This window comes from Protopterus annectens, chromosome 9.part0 (assembly GCF_019279795.1).
Source record: "Protopterus annectens isolate FY-2018-M chromosome 9.part0, PAN1.0, whole genome shotgun sequence".
Lineage (NCBI taxonomy): Eukaryota > Metazoa > Chordata > Ceratodontiformes > Protopteridae > Protopterus > Protopterus annectens.
Window position 1 is genome coordinate 1,351,553,207 of NC_056743.1, and position 19,651 is coordinate 1,351,572,857.

Here is a 19,651-nt window from a genome sequence, read left to right on the forward strand (position 1 = left end):
TTGTCATAGCCTTTTTCTGGTAGATGCCTTGAATAACAACCAGACCAATCAAGAAGGTCCAACACAAACTCACTACCAAATTAGAAACAGTCTGGAATCAATGCACTCTGCTGCTTCTCTCACCAGGAGCAAAAAAAAATAAGCACAGATTCCAAGCAGGGACCTAATTAGGCAGTCATCAGCCTTTCTAGTGATCAGCAGTCACCCAGAAATAATGCCCCTCTGCTCTTTCTCTTAGTAGGAACAAAACAGAAGCACTAATTCCAAAATGACTACTTAGAGGCAGAACATGAGCTCTGCAATAATTGGCAGTCTTGGACTTGATGTTGCAGATTGTAATGGTAAGATGGAAAAATGGGTTAATATCCTATGAGCTGCAGTGTGCACAAAGCAGTTAGACATGAAAAGGGAGTAACTTAAACTTTAGCAATGTAAGTGAAGAGCCACTAATTTTATAAGAGCAAGATAGATTGGAATGGGTGGGCACTTTGTATTGTGGCTCTAAGGAATACTGTGGGATGACCAATAAACTGAAATAGCTGAAGGGGAGTGATTTCACAAACTGATAATTCTATCTTTATGTTAAAAAGTGTGTTTGCATGATGTAAACAAGAAAGTTTGAGTTTATTGTATACAATGCAAGCAAAAAAGATTGTTCTATAGAATGGAAGGAAGAAAACCAGAGTTTGTTCTTTCTATACATTGGAAACAATAGCGATGTAATTCTTTCTGTACACTGGAAATGAAAAAGTTGGAGATCAATTTATGCAGCAGAAGAAAGGATATTAGAGTTCTCTACACAGTGTATGCAATAAAGTTGAAGATTGTTCATTCTATACAATGGAAGTAGGAATGCTGGAGTTCATTCTGTATAGTAGAAGGAAGAAAGATTTAATTCATTCTGTGCCCTGAAAGCAAAAACGTTTAAGCTTGTTCTCTAAAATGGAAACAAGAAACTTGGAAGTTTGCTCATTCTATACAAAGGAAGCAAGGAAGATGGAAATCTTTCTGTAGATTAGAAGAAAGTTGGAGTTCATTCTATACTATTGAAGCAACAAATGTTCCTTCTATATACTATACAATGAAAGCAAGGAAGCTGGAGTTTTTTCCTTTACAATGGAAGTAAGAAAGGTGAAATCATAGGTTCATAGGTTGGTACTAGGCTATTGGCCCTACAAGCCTAGCCATAACAATTCCCTGGCTATTTCTTCCCACAATATTTACTTCCCTGGACCACTGTCTAGCAGGGCGACTGACGTGATCCCCGGGGTAAATTTCCTATCTATCACAAACTGATAATTCTACCTTTATGTTAAAAAGCGTGTTTGCATGATGAAAACATGAAAGTTTGAGGTTACTGTATACAATGCAAGCAAAAAAGATTGCTCTATAGAATAGAAGGAAGAAAACCAGGGTTTGTTCTTTCTATACAAACTGATAATTCTACCTTCTATGTAATGTAAACAAAAGTTGGAGTTTATTTTATATAATGAAAGTAAACATGCTGGGTTTTGTTCATTTTATACAAGGGAGTTACTTTTCAGCTTTTTTCTGTCTGCTATAAAGTAGGTGCATTTTTGCAGAGATGTTTACTGCTCAGTGGCAGTTAGCCATACCCTATATAGTAGCAACCCTATAACGCTAGTACTCAGGACTTTAACCCCTAACACAGAAAGGCTTTGCTTGGAGCTAAGCTTAGGGCACTTAGCTAGAGCATCAAACAGCAGTGAGATCATAGCACTATCTAACATCTAGCCTTCACACTAGACACCATTCAGGTGACCCCTGAAAAAACAAGAACCTAAACCATAATAGCCCAAACCTATCACAGGTCCTGATAGCATGGATTTCCAATTTCCTAATGTTTCTGTAGCCATCTTGGTAAATAATGGCATCCTGAGACAATAGACAATGTAGCAATTGTCTCATGTACTCAAGACAACCTTTTAATCCTTAAAGAAACTAACACAATATTTATTTAACATTTTTTTTTTTTATTTAACATTTGTTTACCGGGAAAGTCTGACTTGGAACAAAGCCAATTTCCAGCAGAGGCCCGGGGAGAAATGCTCTAGGCACATGTCTTTGAATTGTGGGAGGAAACTGGAGCACCCAGAGGAAACCCACACAAACACAGGGAGGACATGCAGACTCCACACAGAAGGACCCCCAGCCAAGAATCAAAATGGAGAACCTCTTGCTGTGAGGCGACAATGCATCCACTGCACCACTGCGCCATTCAACAATATGCAAGCGATGTACACGCGTAACTTAATTGGAGGCAAAATCTTACTTACAAACAAGGTTGTCAACAGCATACACACTGCATCCTTCACACATGCCACTCACCACACACACATAGACCTTCTTATGCTGAGGTACCTAAAAGAATCCTCTCCAAACCTCAAAGATCTCCTAAACCATCAAACTGCAACATCTACCCTCAGCAATCACTAAAGTACACCCCAAAAGCAACACCTAACACCACAGTTCCCATTAGCCTACACCCAATGATCCCCCAAGAACAAAGTCCATGAGACAAGCAAACACTTTACCTAGTACTCTTGTCATAGGGGATTCTATTGTTTAACACCTAGATACTCCTCTCTCTAGGCTGGACAAGGAGAAGATAATGGTTAGTTGCCTATCTGGAGCTAGGATCCGCAATATCCCACATGCAGTGAAGTCACTGCACCACAGGTACCAATATGATTCTATCATAGTCCATGTGGGAGTAAATGACATGAAGCTTACCTCACTGGACTATATGAAAAGATACATTATGGCTCTATATGAATATGTGTCACAGACAGGTACGCACCTTGCATTGAGCAGCTTTATACCTTCACAGTATGAACATAAAATTATTTATTTTAATAATTCGTTTAGTTTCTGGTACCACTACAAGAGAGTCCAGTATCTATCAGTATGGGAGGACATGATTAACAGACCACTTTACCTTGTCAAGTATGGTCTGCACCTGACCCCTATGGGTTTTTGGGTATTAGCATAAATTTTATCCATCCCCTTACAGTCTTTTTAGGCAATGCCAAAATGACAAAATACCAACATAGGAAAAAACTCAAAGCAACCTTAAGGTGTTATTGCTTAATGCTAGGAACCTAAGTAAGAAACTCCACACCCTGCATGCTGTCCTCACTTTGGAGAATGTAGACATCTGTGTTGTTACCAAGACTTGGTTTAAAGCCATAGAAAGTTCACCAGCAGTGGAAGGCTACAGTGCCTTCCACACATTTAGACCAACATCAACACAGAGAATGGTTAAAGGTGGAGGTGTCTCTATCTATATTCACAGCAAATACAACTCTAGGTTAGCTAAATAAGATAATGCCCTGGAGTTCATCCACATCTCCATAGACAAAGTTCCTTACCATTTTCTGGCCAACTACAGTTTGCTCTCTATGACTCACTAAGATCACAACTCTTACCTAGACCTACTAGAAGTGCTCACCATCCAGCTAAATACTCTATTCATGGGAGACCTTAACTACTCTTCTATAGACTGGTAAACATACACTGACTCTAACTCACAACATTTCCTGGACTTTACCAACATGAACACCATGGTGTACTCTCCAACTAGAGGAATCAGACATATTGGACATAGTACTCCCCATCATAGGTTCATAGGAGGTTACCAGGCTAATGGCCATAGGGCATTTACAAGCCTAGCAAAGTTCAACACTTGTTCCCTTAACAGTCTAGAGATATGGTCTATGGTATAAGCAGATCTAATTCAGCACCAACTGCCCCTATCCAAGAGGGACACAGGAGAAACCCCTGGGGTCAATATGCAGTTTCCCATCCAATCGTCCAAGTAACACTTAAATAGGGTTAATGAGGGGGTCTGTTTAACCTGTATTGGAAGTTTATTCCAGAGGAGAGGCAAGGCAACCTCTGGGATACATATCTCTTTCTCTCTTTCTCCAGCAAGTCCTGTTGATGTCACATGCTAGGTTAAGGTCCCTAGAGTGAGTGAATCATGTACCATTTGACTTATTCAGCATTTCCATTAAGTCAGGATCAGAGGTTGCTTTGTTTGCAAGGCACAGGTCACCTCTAAATAGTCTATATGATACAAAGTATAGTGAAAGTTATTTCAGTCTATCCACATAAGACATGTGCTGCTGAAGACCCTGAATTTTTTTTGTGAGGTACCTTTGAAGTCTCTCCAGTTGCCTGTTTAGGTACATACCAGAAGAAGCATTGTACTCTGTTATTGGCCTAATGAGGGAAGAGTACAGGGGGGTTATAATCTCTTTTGCTCTGGAAGCTATGCCCTTGCTTATGAGGAGAACAATGACGTAGAAGGCATTCCTTACCACAGTGGAGACATGGTGATCAAAAGTAAGGCTGCTGTCAACCTGTGTGTCCAAATCTTTCACCCCTGATTTAGAGCTTAGGGTATTGTTATTAATATGGTAATCTGCAGGGACATCACCTTTGTCACTCCACCATTATGTCCTCATTGGTGAAGTTGGACCACAAAGCTGTCTCCCTTGCAATAAAAATCAACCCAGAACACCCAATTAAATGTGTAACAGTTAAGAACTGTTCTAAAGCAAACTACAGCCTACTAAGTAACAGTTTGTCAAAAATTCACGGATCCCTAAGCCCTAAAGATACCGCTACCTATGCAGAAGTATTTATAGAAACCCTGTACAAACATGTAAATGGCTGCATTGAGGCTGCCATCTCTACCAGAAGTAAGCCAAGATCTAACACCAAATACAAACTATATGGGTGAAATTTTACCTTAACAAGCTATATAACAAAAGAAAAATGTCATGGCCAAAATCAGAAAGATCATCTCCAAAAGAAACAAGAGCTGTCTGATTCAACTAAACAAGAAACTAAGAGGTCCAATAAAGTCCAGCAAGGCCAATTATGAGGTCAGGATAGCCTTCCAGGCTAATGACAATCACAAGGCCTTCTCCAGCTATGTCAGGAACCTTAAAGGTAATACTCAGCAGTGTGCAGAACTGGTGGTAAATGGCACAACCTTCATTGACCAGGGTGACAGAACAAATCTAATGGCTGATATATTTAGCCCTGACTTCACCTCCCCACCCCATGTGAAATCCCTCTAGCATATCCCCCCTGAACTATCAACAGAAAGCAGATCCTGGAAGTGCTCCCTAAGGCCAAAAACACTGTTTCAGTGGGTGCCAACAATATCCCTGGTTGCTCCATAAATAGCCTAAAATATGACCTAGCAATATCACTTGAAGTATTGTTCAACTACAGCCTCTGAAGAGGTTACATGTGAGGTAAATGGAGAGCCACAACAGTAATCCCCTCTTCGGAAGGGTTTACCATCAACTGCCTCTGGGAACTACCGACCCATCAGTTTGACAAGTCTAATATGCAAAGCCATGGAATGAATTATCATGAAAACGATCAACAAGGATATTGGCAACCTACAGACACTGGACCCATCCCAGTTTGTCTTTGCTAAAGAAAGGTCTTGCCTACTTAACCTGGTAGACTTCTTTGAGAGAGTCAGCATAGCTATGGAGGAGAAGAAAACAGTGCATACCACGTACCTGGACCTGGCCAAAGTATTCAGTGCAATACCCCACTCAGGTGTTGTTGACAAACTCTCAGAACTAGGCATAAGTCCCTACATAACTTACTGGATTGCCATCTGCCTCAGAGATGGGGCCCAAGAATTCAGGATCAGTGAGACCACCTCCACCAAGAGACCAGTCACAAGTGGAGTAGCCCAGAGTTCCATGTTGGGCTCGCTCCTGACTGGCCTCTATTTCTCAGAAGTCAGGGCTAATGCCAAAAGCCTCTGGCTCACCTAATTCACAGTTGACTGTAAATTGGGAGCTATCATAGATTCCCTCCATGACACCAATGTTCTATAAACACAAACGAATGACTGGTGCAAAAGCCACGGATTAAAACTAAATGCAAAGAAATGCATTATAGTGCCTTTGAGAAATCACCCACCCAACCTAATTACTTCATCAGTAAAACACCCTTAAGAGTTGACCCCATAGTTAGGGTTCTGGGAACATATGTTCATAGGTTGGTACTAGGCTATCGGCTGCTATTTTTTCCCAGGAATTTTACTTCCCTGGTTCCTTGTCTAGCAGGTGACTGACGTGATCCTCGGGGTGAATTTCATATCTCCCATCCAGTCGTCAAGGTTCCTTTTGAAGAGGGCCAAAGAGGCACTCTGCTTGACATGTATGGGCAGTCTATTCCATAGAATGGGGAGTCTCTGGGACAGGAACCTACCCCTCCAGTATGCTTTGTTCATTGTGATGACCAGGTTTAGATCCCTGGAGCATGTGGCTCTGAGGAATTGGGATTTCTTTAATGGAAGCATGTCCAACAGCTCTGGGTTTGACATGGAATTGTATGTTAAGCAGAGATCACCTCTGAGTAGACGATATGCAAAAGAGTATAGCTGGAGTTTTTTTAGATGGTCAGCATAGGGCATCTGCTTTAGGCCTGTGATTCTTTTAGTGAAGTATTTCTGCGGCCTTTCCAACTGTTGCAGATGACTTGTGAGGTACATACCAAATAGGGTGTTGTACTCTATAATGGGTCTAATGAAGGATGAGTACAGTGGGACAATGACCTCCTTTTTCCTGGATGAAAAGTCCTTAGTAATGGGATTTGCCACATAGAAGGATTTCCTGACTGTTGTGGTGATGGGGTTATCGAAGGTGAGACCACTGTCCACCTGTGTCCCTAAGTCCCTTATCACACTTTCGGTGTTTAGTGCACTGCCACTTATGTGGCAATTCATGGGTACATGGTTTTTCCCAAAGGGGATAACTATACATTTCTTGGCATTGAGCTTGAGCCCATGGCTCTGACACCAAGCAGCTGTCTCTGTAAGACCCTTTTGTAGGATATCCACATCATTTGGGGATTCGTTAATGGCTCCCAGTTTGCAGTCATTTGTAAACTTTGCTAGCCAAAGTCCCTTGGTGTTGGCCTGTACTTCAGAGAAGTAGATGCCAAACAAGAGCAGTCCCAGGACTGAACCCTGAGGTACTCCACTTGTCACTTGTCTGGAGCTGGATTTGGAGTCGGCTACTTTTACATTGTGGGTTCTGTCAGTAAGCCAGTTTGCGACCCATCGGGTAACATAGGGATTAATGCCCAGGTTAGTAAGTTTATTTATGACTCCAGAGTAGGGAATCGTGTTGAAGGTCTTGGCGAGGTCCAGATAGGCTGTGTGGACCATCTAACCCTCGTCCACGGCTCTGGAGACTGATTCGAAGAAGTCAACCAGATTGAGGAGACAAGATTGGCCCTTCACAAAACCAAACTGGATGGGGTCCAGTGTTTGAAGGTTGTCAATGTCTTTGTTTATAAGTTCCATGGCTTTGCAGATCAGGCTCATTAGGCTGATGGGACAATAGTTTCCGGGGTCCAAGGTGGACCCCCCCCCCTTGTGGAGTGGGATAACTGTAGCTGTACGCCACTCATTGGGCATGAAGCCTGAGGTGAGACTATGATTAAACATGCCACTTAGGTGAGGTGCCAGTTCATTTGTAGTTCATGTAGCACACAGCCCGGGATGTTGTCTGGTCCCATGGATGCTGTATTCTTAGCTTTGGAGAGTGCGTTTTTTACCTGTGTGGTCATCTTTTGGTATTGAGATGGGCCCTTTAGGGGGTGAGAGGGGGTGAGAGGGGGTGAAATTGGCACTGAATCGATCTGCTAGGATATTGGCAATATCCTTGGGATCAGTATATTTAGTGCCATTCTGTTGTAGCTCAGAGCATATCTGAGTATTGCCATTTAGATTCTTGACATAACTATAGAATGCCTTGTGGTTGTCCTTAGAATCTTTGGCAATTTTATTTTCATAACTAGCTTTGGAGGATTTTATGAGGGATCTCAGCTTCTTACTGAGGCTGGTAAGGGAGTTTTTTGTATCCTGGGTTTTCCTTTTTTCTGTAACAGTTTCTTCCTTCTGTTGTATAACTTGTTTATGGCAGGGGACCACCAGATTGGTTTCCTCTTTTTGGAGGAGAGTGTCTTGGTTCTATTTGGAATGGCATGATTTATGCACGAGTGGATATGCTCGTACAGTGCCTTAGTGTAGGATTCGGCATTCGAACTTTTAGTTCCCATCTGCATGGGTGTCATGAAGTTTGTCACTTCTGACTTGAGTAGCATGAAGTTGGCTTTGAAGAAGCTTTTTGTGGAGATTTCCCTACTGGGGGGTGGGGTTGGGATGTGGATGTCAAAGGTTATTAGCTTATGGTCAGACCTGACCAACAAGGGGGTGACCTATGGTGTGGAGCATTGATCTCTCATGTTGGTAATGACCAGGTCAAAGATATTTGAGCCCCTGGTGGGACCATGGATTAGTTGATCCAGGGCATTGGAATTTATGAATTCCATGAACCACTGGACAAAGGTGTTGGTACCCGAGTAGTTTTCCCAATTAATGGCAGGGTAGTTGAAATCACCCAGTATTAGGGTGTTAGGTTGTATCTTAATATTTTCCAGTATGCTTAGAAAGGTGTAGTGAGAATCTTGGGGCATGGTGGGGGATCTGTAGCAAGCTACAATTTGGATTGCAGTCTTACATAGTGTTAGTTGCACCTGTAATATTTCAGATGCATTGTGTTGGGCAACTAGCCTGGAGGTGTGAATATCCTTGATGAATATGGACACTCCCTCACCTTTTGTTTAGTTTAGTTTGGTGGCTGAAAAGCGTGGTAAGAGTTGTAGCCTGGTATTGCAGGGGTGGTCACTGGAACCTTGAACCAGGTCTCGGTTACTGCACAGATATCGATGTTCTCCATTTTTAGGAGTGCCTCAAGAGAGTGCATTTTGAGGTTTAGACTTCTAGCATTGAGTAGCATGACCTTCAGATTTTGCATGTTTTTATCTATTACGGTGGTAGTTTTGTCATTTGAGCCTTGCCTAAAAAGACACTATGGGGGTGGCAAGAGCCTTAGCCAGTAACCTGAATCCCAGGGGCGACAGGTGCAGAGTGACTTGAGTGCATGCATTATGTGGCGGATCCTGGCTCCCGACAGGCACATGACGGTAATTTTCTCCTTGTCCAGCCTGGTGAGTCGGACATCAGTGTGTCTGACTATGGAGTCACCTATGACTAAGGTGCTGGGTACTTTGTCTTGCCTTAGGGGCTGTTGTTGGGTGACACACCGGTGTTTTGAGCTATGTGTTACTTTGGTTGTGATTGGTTTTTGTTTGTGTATCAGTTTCGGAGGTCCTTGTTGCTTGGGCAGGTTAATGTTAAGGGCCTCTGCATATGTGGGTTTAGTGTTTCTATGTGTGGGTTTTGAAGGGCTATATGTTGCTTGAGGTATAGTGTAGGTGTTAACCTTCTCCTCTTGACTGTCTAGCACAATCTTGGCAGGACAGAGCTTTGCTTCTAATTTGGTTATGTAAGTGCATCTCTCTCAGGTTTTAGGGTTGGGTGGTAGGAGGAGAGGGTTGTCTGTGTACATGAGGCAATTGCTGCATTGCCCCAGTATGCCCAGGTTCACCAGGTAGACTGGAAAAATCACCGGGAGCTGACTCTTGAGCATGCCTGGTTCAGTGTTTATTTTGTAGAGTACAAGAGCTATTTTCCCTTAACTTGGTAAGGTACTTTGCAATTATAGGTTGTTTAGTGCCTACAATTACTTTCTCCTTATATATAAGGAGAGTTGAGTGCTTTTATCAGTTTAAGGTTTCCTAGTGCTTTCCTGCAGGTTATAGATCAAGTGCTAGTCACAGGGATTCAGATTTTAGTGGTGCTACTGAGAAACCAGCTAGTTCTAAGGGAAAATTTGAAGAGCAGACATTCTGGCGCTGGGAATAGTTTAACCTTAGCCCCGCAGTGCTGCGCATTAATCAGGTGTTCGACCTACATATAGCCAAGATAGTAAGAAAATCATTCTATGTCACCCAACTCATAAGCAAGAGTATGGCATCCAGGTCCAAGGAAGTAATCGTACCATTCTACTCAGCCCTTATCAGACCCATTGATGACAATAATGCCTCCTATGACATTTACCTAATCGGGCACTTACAACAGTTGGAATGCCTCAAAGGTTCCTCATCAGGAGAATCCAAGGTATGAATAGCCTGTCCTACATAGATAGCCTTAAGGTCCTATCTCTGCACTCAGTATTCTACAGGTTACTGAGATGTGATCTATGCCTAGCATATAAAGCATCCTCGGATTCTGCTCTGATGGATCTCTTGCACATTTGCAAGAAAAACAGCACCAGAAACACTAGGTTCAAGGACCTGAAATTTGCCTATGAAATGAATAGATCCTACTGGAGGGACCGAAATGTGTCTCAAAGGATCCTTATGCTGTGGAATAAGCTCCTCATCTTTGTGGAGCAGAGTTCATCTCTGACCCTATTCAAAAGAAAACTCAGTCATTGGATGGGAAATTGCAAATTCACCCCTGGTCTGGCACCCATGTCTCTGAGGGACAGAGGTTGACAGTAAGTAAATTAATCCCCATCTAACATACCCTTAGCTACCTCTTTACTAACATACCCCCAATATTTAGGTGTCCAAGGAACTCTGAGACAAAACTGGGTTGGGTTGCACAGCTAGGCTTAAAAAGACTCTAGTGGTTGTTGGTCTAGTACGAATTTATGAACCTATAAGTACAATTCTCTGCAATGGCAGCAAGAACAATAGGGTCCATTCATTCTGTACACTGGAAACAAGAACACTGGAGTTCATTCAGTTTATACAAGGAAAGCAAGGAAGCTGGAGTTTGTTCTCTATAATGGAAGCAATAAAGTTGAAGTTCATTCTATACATTAGAAGTAAGAAAATCTAAGACTTTTGTGTAAAATGGAAGCAAGAAAGTTGGAGTTAGTACTATAGAATGAAAGAAAGCCAGGGCTGGTTCTGCACAAAGGAAGCAAGAAAGCTGGAGCTTGTTCTATAGTGCTGAACAAGAAATCTGGAGTTCATTCTCTACGATAGAAACAAGAAAATTGGAGTTTGATCTTTACAAAGCATGCAAAGAACATTCTTTATAAAGTAGGCAAAGAATCATGTTGGTATCCTCCATTCTGTATGATGCAGCCAAGGTTCTTCCATTCAAAGGAACTCGGAATCATGTTGGTATCCTCCATTCTGTATGATGCAGCCATGGTTCTTCCATTCAAAGGAACTCGGAATCATGTTGGTATCCTCCATTCTGTATGATGCAGCCATGGTTCTTCCATTCAAAGGAACTGGGAATCATGTTGGTATCCTCCATTCTGTATGATGCAGCCAAGGTTCTTCCATTCAAAGGAACTGGGAATCATGTTGGTGAACCTTCAGTTTGTTTCAAATCAAAGCATTGTTGTATCCCTTAGTCACAAGGTACATCATGGAGATGAAAAATAGCAAGGTAAGGTAAAGTACGATAACGTTAAAACTTGGGATTTTATACCTGACCTGGTCAGTCTTGATGACTTTTCTTTTAAATAATCATTAAGCTAGTTGCTGTTAGTCTTAATTGTGTCTGCTGTACAGAGCATGGACTAGAGTCCTACCTCCTTCTTGGTCTATTTATCATGAAAGGCAAACATATCTGGTACAGAGATGAACAGTTTGCATGTATGTGTGTTTTTTAGATGCCAAAGTAGTACAGTGCATAACATTAATTTATGGACTCATTTTACCCTGTATTCTGTACTTTATTGATGAAACATTTTTCAAAAAGACCCATAAAAATTATGGCATAACTTGTTCTGGGAATTTCCCCCAATAGTCTGGCTACTGCTTCCAGACCCCACCGATGAGACTATGGGGGGAAGGTGCCAGAACAAGTTATATTTTACAGCTGTTGGAGTTTGCACTGGCACACAATGTATTTAGTTTTGAGGACATTTTTTTTCTACAGAGAACAGGAACTGCTATGGGGGCATCCTTTGCCCCATCTTATGCTATAATCTTATGTGTTTTTTTGAGGAGAGCTGTGTTTACAGGAATACATATTTTTTGGAAAATGTTATAGTTTTCAAACACTTCATTGATGATTTGTTTTTGATATGTAATGGGGAGATTAGTCTTTTTGAACAGTTCATGTTGGAACTAAATCAGAATCAGTATGGTATCACAGTATCCTATCAAACTCATAGACACAAGATACAGTTTCTAGATTTGGAGTTCTTTGTGGATAAAGACAAGCTAGTGCCTTTTAAACCATTTTATAAGGAAACAGCGGCTAATGATTTTTTGAGTACAGACAGCATGCATCCAGAACATTCACTTGATTCTCTCCCTTATGGAGAATTCAGGCGCATTAGTGACAATGTTCACGACAGAACCACAATGGATGGGGAATTTAACATTGTTAGATGTAAGCTGGCAAAGAGAGGTTATTCTAGCCAGGTGTTAAATAGGGCTGAAGAAAAAGTGAGAAAGCAAATTGCTAGTCGGAGAGTATGGAGTCATGGAACACATGATGGGTGTGGAGATTATCATAAAGTGGGCAAGGATGATATATTTTTTGTTAATAAGTTTTCCCCTTTTTCAGCTACATTGAAGGTCTTAGTGCACAGGTTTTGGCCTATTATACAACAGGATGAGGAAGTGGGCAACATTTTCAGGGCAGAGCTGTTTTTTCTCATAGTAGATTTCACAGCCTGAAGGAATTATTGAACAGTAGGATGGAAACTGGTTCTAACACCATTCCTTTAGATGTGGAAGGTGCAAGTTGTGTGACAAGGTCAAGAACATTTCAGGTACTTTGATTAATGGAAAGAAGCTCATTGCTCTGGGATCTTACAATTGCAGTACCAATGGGGTTGCTTATGCCATTGGATGTGATTGTCTACCTGTAAAGTGGTATACAGGCCAAACCAGAAGAATGGTGAAAAGAAGGATTATGGGGCATTTGGGGGATGTGAGGCATGTTAGGCTTAATAATCCTGTGGCCCAGCATTTCCACGCTGTTCAAAATGGTAACACTAGAGGTTTGTTTTTTTCTGTTTTAAACAAACCTTATGCAGTACAAAGCATGGAATATGAGTGCATTTTGTTAAGGATGGAAAGTAGATATATTATTAATTTTGGAACTTTGTGGCCCCATGGGCTTAATATGGAGTTAGATTTACATGTATAGGATGAAATGTTTCAGTATGCATTATTTTATAAATGCATAGACATATAGGATGAATGATTTATACGTATAGGGTAAAATATTTAAGTATCAGTTAATCTAAAGATGCATAGGTGCATTGGCATGAACTTCTTAAATTATTAAGTTAAATGCAATAGGAATGTAAGGGGTTGCATTTTAAAAGATTTTTGATGCACTTTAAATGTTTCTGAAGCACTTTAATTGCTTAGGATGCACTTTAGATTTAATGTTTCTGAAGCACTTTGCTTAGGATGCACTTTAGATTTAAATTTTCTAGACTTACTGATTGATTGATCAACTATTGTAGGGCAAAGTGTTTTAGTATTTATTAATCTTGAGATGTATAACTTCTTTTGTATGAACTTGTATTTTAAAAGTTTTTTGATGCACTTTAAATGTTTCTGAAGCATTTTAATTGCTCAGGATGCACTTTAAATTTTCTTGACTCACTGATTAATTGATCAACCATTGCAGGGTAAAATGTTTTAGTGTTTGTTAATCTGGAGATGCACAAGTGTTTTTGTATGAACTTCTTAAATTATAATGTTAAATGCAATAGGAATGTAAGGGGTTGCATTTTAAAAGTTTTTTTGATGCACTTTAAATGTTTCTGAGGCATTTTAATTGCTCAGGATGCACTTTAGATTTAAATTTTCTTGCCTCATTGATTAATTGATCAACCACTGTAGGGCAAATGTTTTAGTATTTGTTAATCTAGAGATGTATACATGCTTTTATATAAACTTGTATTTTAAAAGTTTTTTGATGCAGTTTAAATGTTTCTGAAGCATTTTAAATTGCTCAGGATGCTAAATTTTCTTGACTCACTGATTAAATTGATCAACAATTGCAGGGTAAAATGTTTTAGTGTTTGTTAATCTGGAGATGCATAATTGCTTTTGTATGAACTTCTTAAATTATAATGTTAAATGCAATAGGAATGTAAGGGGCTGCATTTTATATGTTTTGATGCACTTTAAATGTTTCTGAAGCACTTTACTGCTCAGGATGCACTTTAAATTTTAACTTTCTTGACTTGCTGATTAATTGCTCAATTATTGTAGAATTGAATTGAATAATGAATGTGGTGAAATGTATATAAAGTACACCATTCTTGTGCATGATTTTTCCCTGGAAGGCTTGATTCCGAAGTACTAGAAACACAGTAAAAGTGGATGGTGACCATTTCTCCAGTTGTTCAGTGTGTTTTAAATGTAAGATCATCAATATCATCTTCATCAACTCCCTTTTTCCCATTTTACATGAGGGTCAGGATGTCACATCAACTGTCACCATTTCTCTGGATTCAATGCCACTTTCCTACCTTCTTCAACAATCATGCCTGACTGTCGTATGTCTTCTTTCACACAATCCATGCCTATCTTTTACCTACACCTTTGTTTCCTGTTGCATGTTTCCTATTTGTCACAAATTGTCTTCTGCTTTTCTGCACATGTGCTCAAACCACCATAATCTGTTCTCTCTTTGACCTTCTCTGCAATTGGAGCTACTTGACCTTCTGTCTGATGTCCTCATTTCTTCATCTGTCCCACAGTGTGTATCTGACCACCCATATGCATTTCATCTCCATCACCTCTAGCTTCCACAGATACTCTGCTTTTGCTGCCCATGTGTCTGTCCCATACAGTAAATGTAAAATGATGCAAGATAATTCTAAGGTTTGTGTAACTACCAGTGGGATAATTTCAGAAGCATTTCAAGGGTATTTTACAGCAACACAGTTAAGGATCTTATACATAGCACAAGCAGAAAACTATAATTCAAAGTGGAAAGGAATGATGCTGACACAGGGAAGAAGATCAAGAAATAAGGAGAGACTGGGATTTGGGATGGACACCAAAATCATACAGAGTATTATATTCATAAAATAGCAGGGAGTATTCTAAGAACCAAGCCATCATGAGAATGGAGAAAAGAGATTTTGCTGATAGGGCTGACTGTAGTCAGGGATAGAGATAATAGGCAAGAGGGGGCTGGAATTTATTGGAGAAAACTGGTAAAGGAACCAAGATATTGGGAGCAAATAACTAGAAAGGGAAAGGTAATAGAATGGGAAGAGGCTAAGCATTTTTTGGACTGCAGGTTAGAGATTGCCTTCCCTGTCAAGGATTGATATCAGAGTATAGGCAAAGAGAAAGAAATAGGGGTCCCCTAAATGAAAGACCAGCACCGGTAGAGTTTTTAATAGAATCTAGAAGCTGCTATTAAAAAAGGAATAATTAGTAAAACATATAAAATATTGCATGACAATTATAAGAATCAATCAGAGGAGCTTAGAAAGATTGGGAAGAGAGACTTGATAAGCAATTCACAAAGAGACAATGGGGGATATATGTATATCTCCCAAATATGCAACAAAGTCTAGAAGATTTAGGATCTTTGCCTGGAAGTGTTTACATAGGTATTTTATACCCCAAGTAGACTCCAAAGAATTTTTCCTCAAGTGGATAGCAAATGTAGGAGGTGTAATGAGCAAGAAAGGGGAAGCTGGGAACATGTGCTCTGGCAGTGTAATTAGCTGACAGACTTTAGGGATTCCCAGCGGACTGCTCTGTCGGAGATGCTGGGTGAGTGGTTTGGACTGACTGGGGGATGATTTTTTTGAGTTATGCTACAGGATCGGAATTGCCTAGACATAGTAAAGCCTTGCTGAATCTAATTATGGTGGCTGCCAAAAAAGCAATTACTAGAAAATGGAAATCAAAGTCTAGACCAACTTTACTAGAAGTAGTGAATATAGTAACAGAGATAAAACAACTGGAATTGGGATCTATAGAAAAGGGAAGGAGCAAACTACATAGGAAAAATGTGAATTGTGGAAGCAATACATGCAGAGCAGGAGCGAGGTTTAAGACGCAGGATATGAATGAGCCATATAATGTTTAATTGACAATGACTGGATGGTTTATAAGTGACATATAATGTTTGCAACTACAGTTGTTTCAATGGTGTCTGTGATGTAAACTGTTTGCAACTAAAATGGTATCATTTTGCAAGTTTTTCATTTATATAAATGTATGATTGCTTTTGTCATATGTGAAAATTTAATAAAGATGTTTGGAAAATGTCAGAAGTATTTCCTCTTATAAGAGGAACCAGGCAAGGCTGGCCCTTTCCCATGTTCTATTTGTACTGGCCACATTTTCTTTGGATAAACTATTATGGGATACGTATGCAGAATGTGGAATATTCTTATCCAACTCACAAAGAAACCTTTCCTCTTGGTTTACAACTGACAGAGCAATATAGCTGTCACCTCTTACAGGTTTTGATTTTAATTTTAGAAATTATTGAAGTCTTTTTCCCAAAGAGCAGGGCTGTATTTAAATGATTCTAAAGCAAAGTTATTTCTTGTAACACAGAGAGTATCATAGATATTGATGGGGGGTTCAGGAACATTGTAGAGCATGGGGAAACAGTGTACATATACGTGTATTAGATTATCCATGGATATGTTAAAGGCTTTACAGCTTAATATTAAGCTGGTGGTAAAAAAAAAAAGAATGAAAAATTAATTCTTGAAAGAACCTTTTTTCTTCTGTTTATCAGTAAGCTTAGGGTAGATAAAATATCCATTCTCATAGAGGTCATATTTATGATGAGCCAACTCCTGCATGCAGTGTATACTGACGGCAACAAGAAACTTCAATTAATGGTTACAGATTTCTTATGATAGGGTAAATGATCCAAGATGAGCCAGAAAAGACTTTTTATAGCAGTGCCCAGTAGGGGTCTCTGTCTTCCAAGCTTGTTTCATTATAACAGGGCATATGTACTTTGACAGTATGCCAGATCCCCTCAACAAGACAGACCTATTTAGTTTCAGGGAAAGATGTTCATTTTTGCAAGAGCTAGCAGATCTTTAAAAAAAAATAATACATATATATATATATATATATATATATATATATATAGATAGATATAAAGATAGATAGATATATAGATATATATATATATATATATATAGATATATATATATACACATATGCACACAGACAGACAGATAGACACACACACATACACCCGTGCCATCTTCATGATCACATAGCACTAAGGAAAAGGGAGAACCCCTCCCCCCCAAACAGTGCATCACTGTCTCCAGCAATCACTGTTTTCTCAACAGGAAGAGCAGGCCTGTGATTTCCAAGAGATCGGATCAAGGACACATACACATATTAATCAAGCTTCCCACTTTTTTAATAACTATAAATAACTCTAAAACAAAACAAAAAATAAATAGTGCTACAAATGTTACATAGCACAGAGCAATCCACAAAGTGAGTTGTTTGATATATACATACATTTCATCCATCCATTCTTCCTCCCATTTTCTATACCTGCTTTTCTCAGTTTAGTATTGTTGATGGCAGAACCTGCCATATCCAGCAGTGAACACAAAGCATTAATCAGACCATTGATGGTGTGCCACTCCATCACCTATTTGTATCTATTAGTAGGCATTCATACCTTAAACCTCCTTATCCCCCCTTCTTCCCTCACTACCTTACTTCAATCAATTTCTCTCCCCCCTGAGTTTTTATCAAAATATACCATAACCCTGTCTTTATTATTTTTTTCTTTCTCTTCCTGTTTGTATTATACTAATTTAATTTTTGTTTCTCTAAACTGGCTAAAATTTCTCTAAATATTGAAAATTTTGTACCAGGTGTATCTATTTCTTAACCAATGTTGGCACATTATGTCTAATTTGGTATAATTATTTAAACTGTAGTCGTTTTTGTATTATTTTTGAATATGGTAAAATTAAAATGTTTTTGTAATACTTTGGAGGTTTTCTCCCTAGGCCTCTACTGTAAATGGGCACCTACCCAGTCAGACTTTCCCAGTAATCAAATGTCAATAAATATATAAATCAGAAGGCACTCACACTCCAACACTCACATCTAAGGTCAGTTTAGTATATCAATCCATTTCCCAGCAAATTTTTGGAATGTAGTAAAAAAGCAGAGATTTCCAGCCAAAACTCACATAAATTTATGAAAAATGTGCTAACTCCATAAAGAAAACACCCTACCTGAGAAGTGATCCAGGGAACCAAGGGCTTCAAGGCAGCAATGTAAATTCTAAAAAAAAATACACATTTTTGCAAATTTACATATGCTGTTTTTCACGCCTCTCACCTATTCCCCACTTGTATAAATTAAATATGTATTGGTTGATTTCAATATAACTAATTTATCTTAGAAAATTTATCTATGACTGTTGTGACTCGCTTGTATTCAGTATATAGGAGGTTACTTAAGGTAAAAGGAAACTTTCTACAATGAGCTATTTCATGGCCTGCCAATGCATAGCCCTTATTTAGGCATAACTACTGTTTTGGAAATCAGGGACATTGACATTTCCCTGTGTTCCTCCTAATGTAATATATGTCCGTGTGTGTGTGTGTGTGTGTGTGTGTGTGTGTGTGTGTGTGTGTGTGTGTGTGTGTGTGTGTGTGCGAGCGCGTATGTGTGTTTATTTTTTATTAGTAAAGAAAGCAAAAAAAATCATGTTTTTGTGCTTGCTTCATTTTTCAGAAATGACGTATGCCTTTGCAGTTTTCTCTGTTACTTAAATTATATACAGAAATAGCCAGCTGTGCAATGACTCTTTGTACCCTTCACTTCTGACTTCCAATAACTTCCCAGAAATACACACTCATGGTCTCTGTGTCTGTCTTTTGCATGCACATGCACACATGCACACTTACACTCACATGAACATATTTACCTCCATTTTGCTATTTCGCTTCTTTTCATGCAGCATACACACCTTCTCTGCTTTCCCTTTCAGATCTGGATTTGGATGCTGTGAAGGGTGAGGCATGCACAGAAGGAAAAATGTTAGTGTGTGTGTTCTGTTTCTAATATGCTTTCATAAAATGTGGATTCCTGAATGTTTTTCATTAAGTAACTGATGATTTACTTCCTGCCTAATATTAGTAATTGCTGACAGGGAAAGAAATGTAAAAAAAGATTTGTTTTCTGTAGAAAGTTCTATTATGGAAGTTGGAACTCATGCCTAGTATGAAATATCATAAACAAGTAGTCAGGAGGTTTTCATTAGCAAAATTAATGCTGTAGTGTTAATTTTTTGTAGGTCAGTGGTTGTTTTATGATTGTTGCGATATTATTTCTTTTAATGAAATAAAGTATAAATATTCCATTATTGTGTAGTTTGAGGAGACAGGACCTTGATTTCCTAGTCTCACAGTATGTGTTTCTCTTTGCAGAACAATGCTGTGTGAAAGTTGTTGGGCACCTTAACAATGTGACATTTGATATTTGCTAATAACCTTTTGATCGCTGTTTGCATATTGTTTTATATGCTTCTGGAATTACATTTACAATAAATGCATTATTTTGTTACCATAAGGTTATACTTTATAGTTTCTCAGCAGAAAAATTGACTGCATTTATATGGGGCACCCACTGACTGGAGATGGGGAAGTAGCAAATATTACCTTTGCCGACTTGAAAAACTGACCAGAGAATAAGTGTTGTCAGA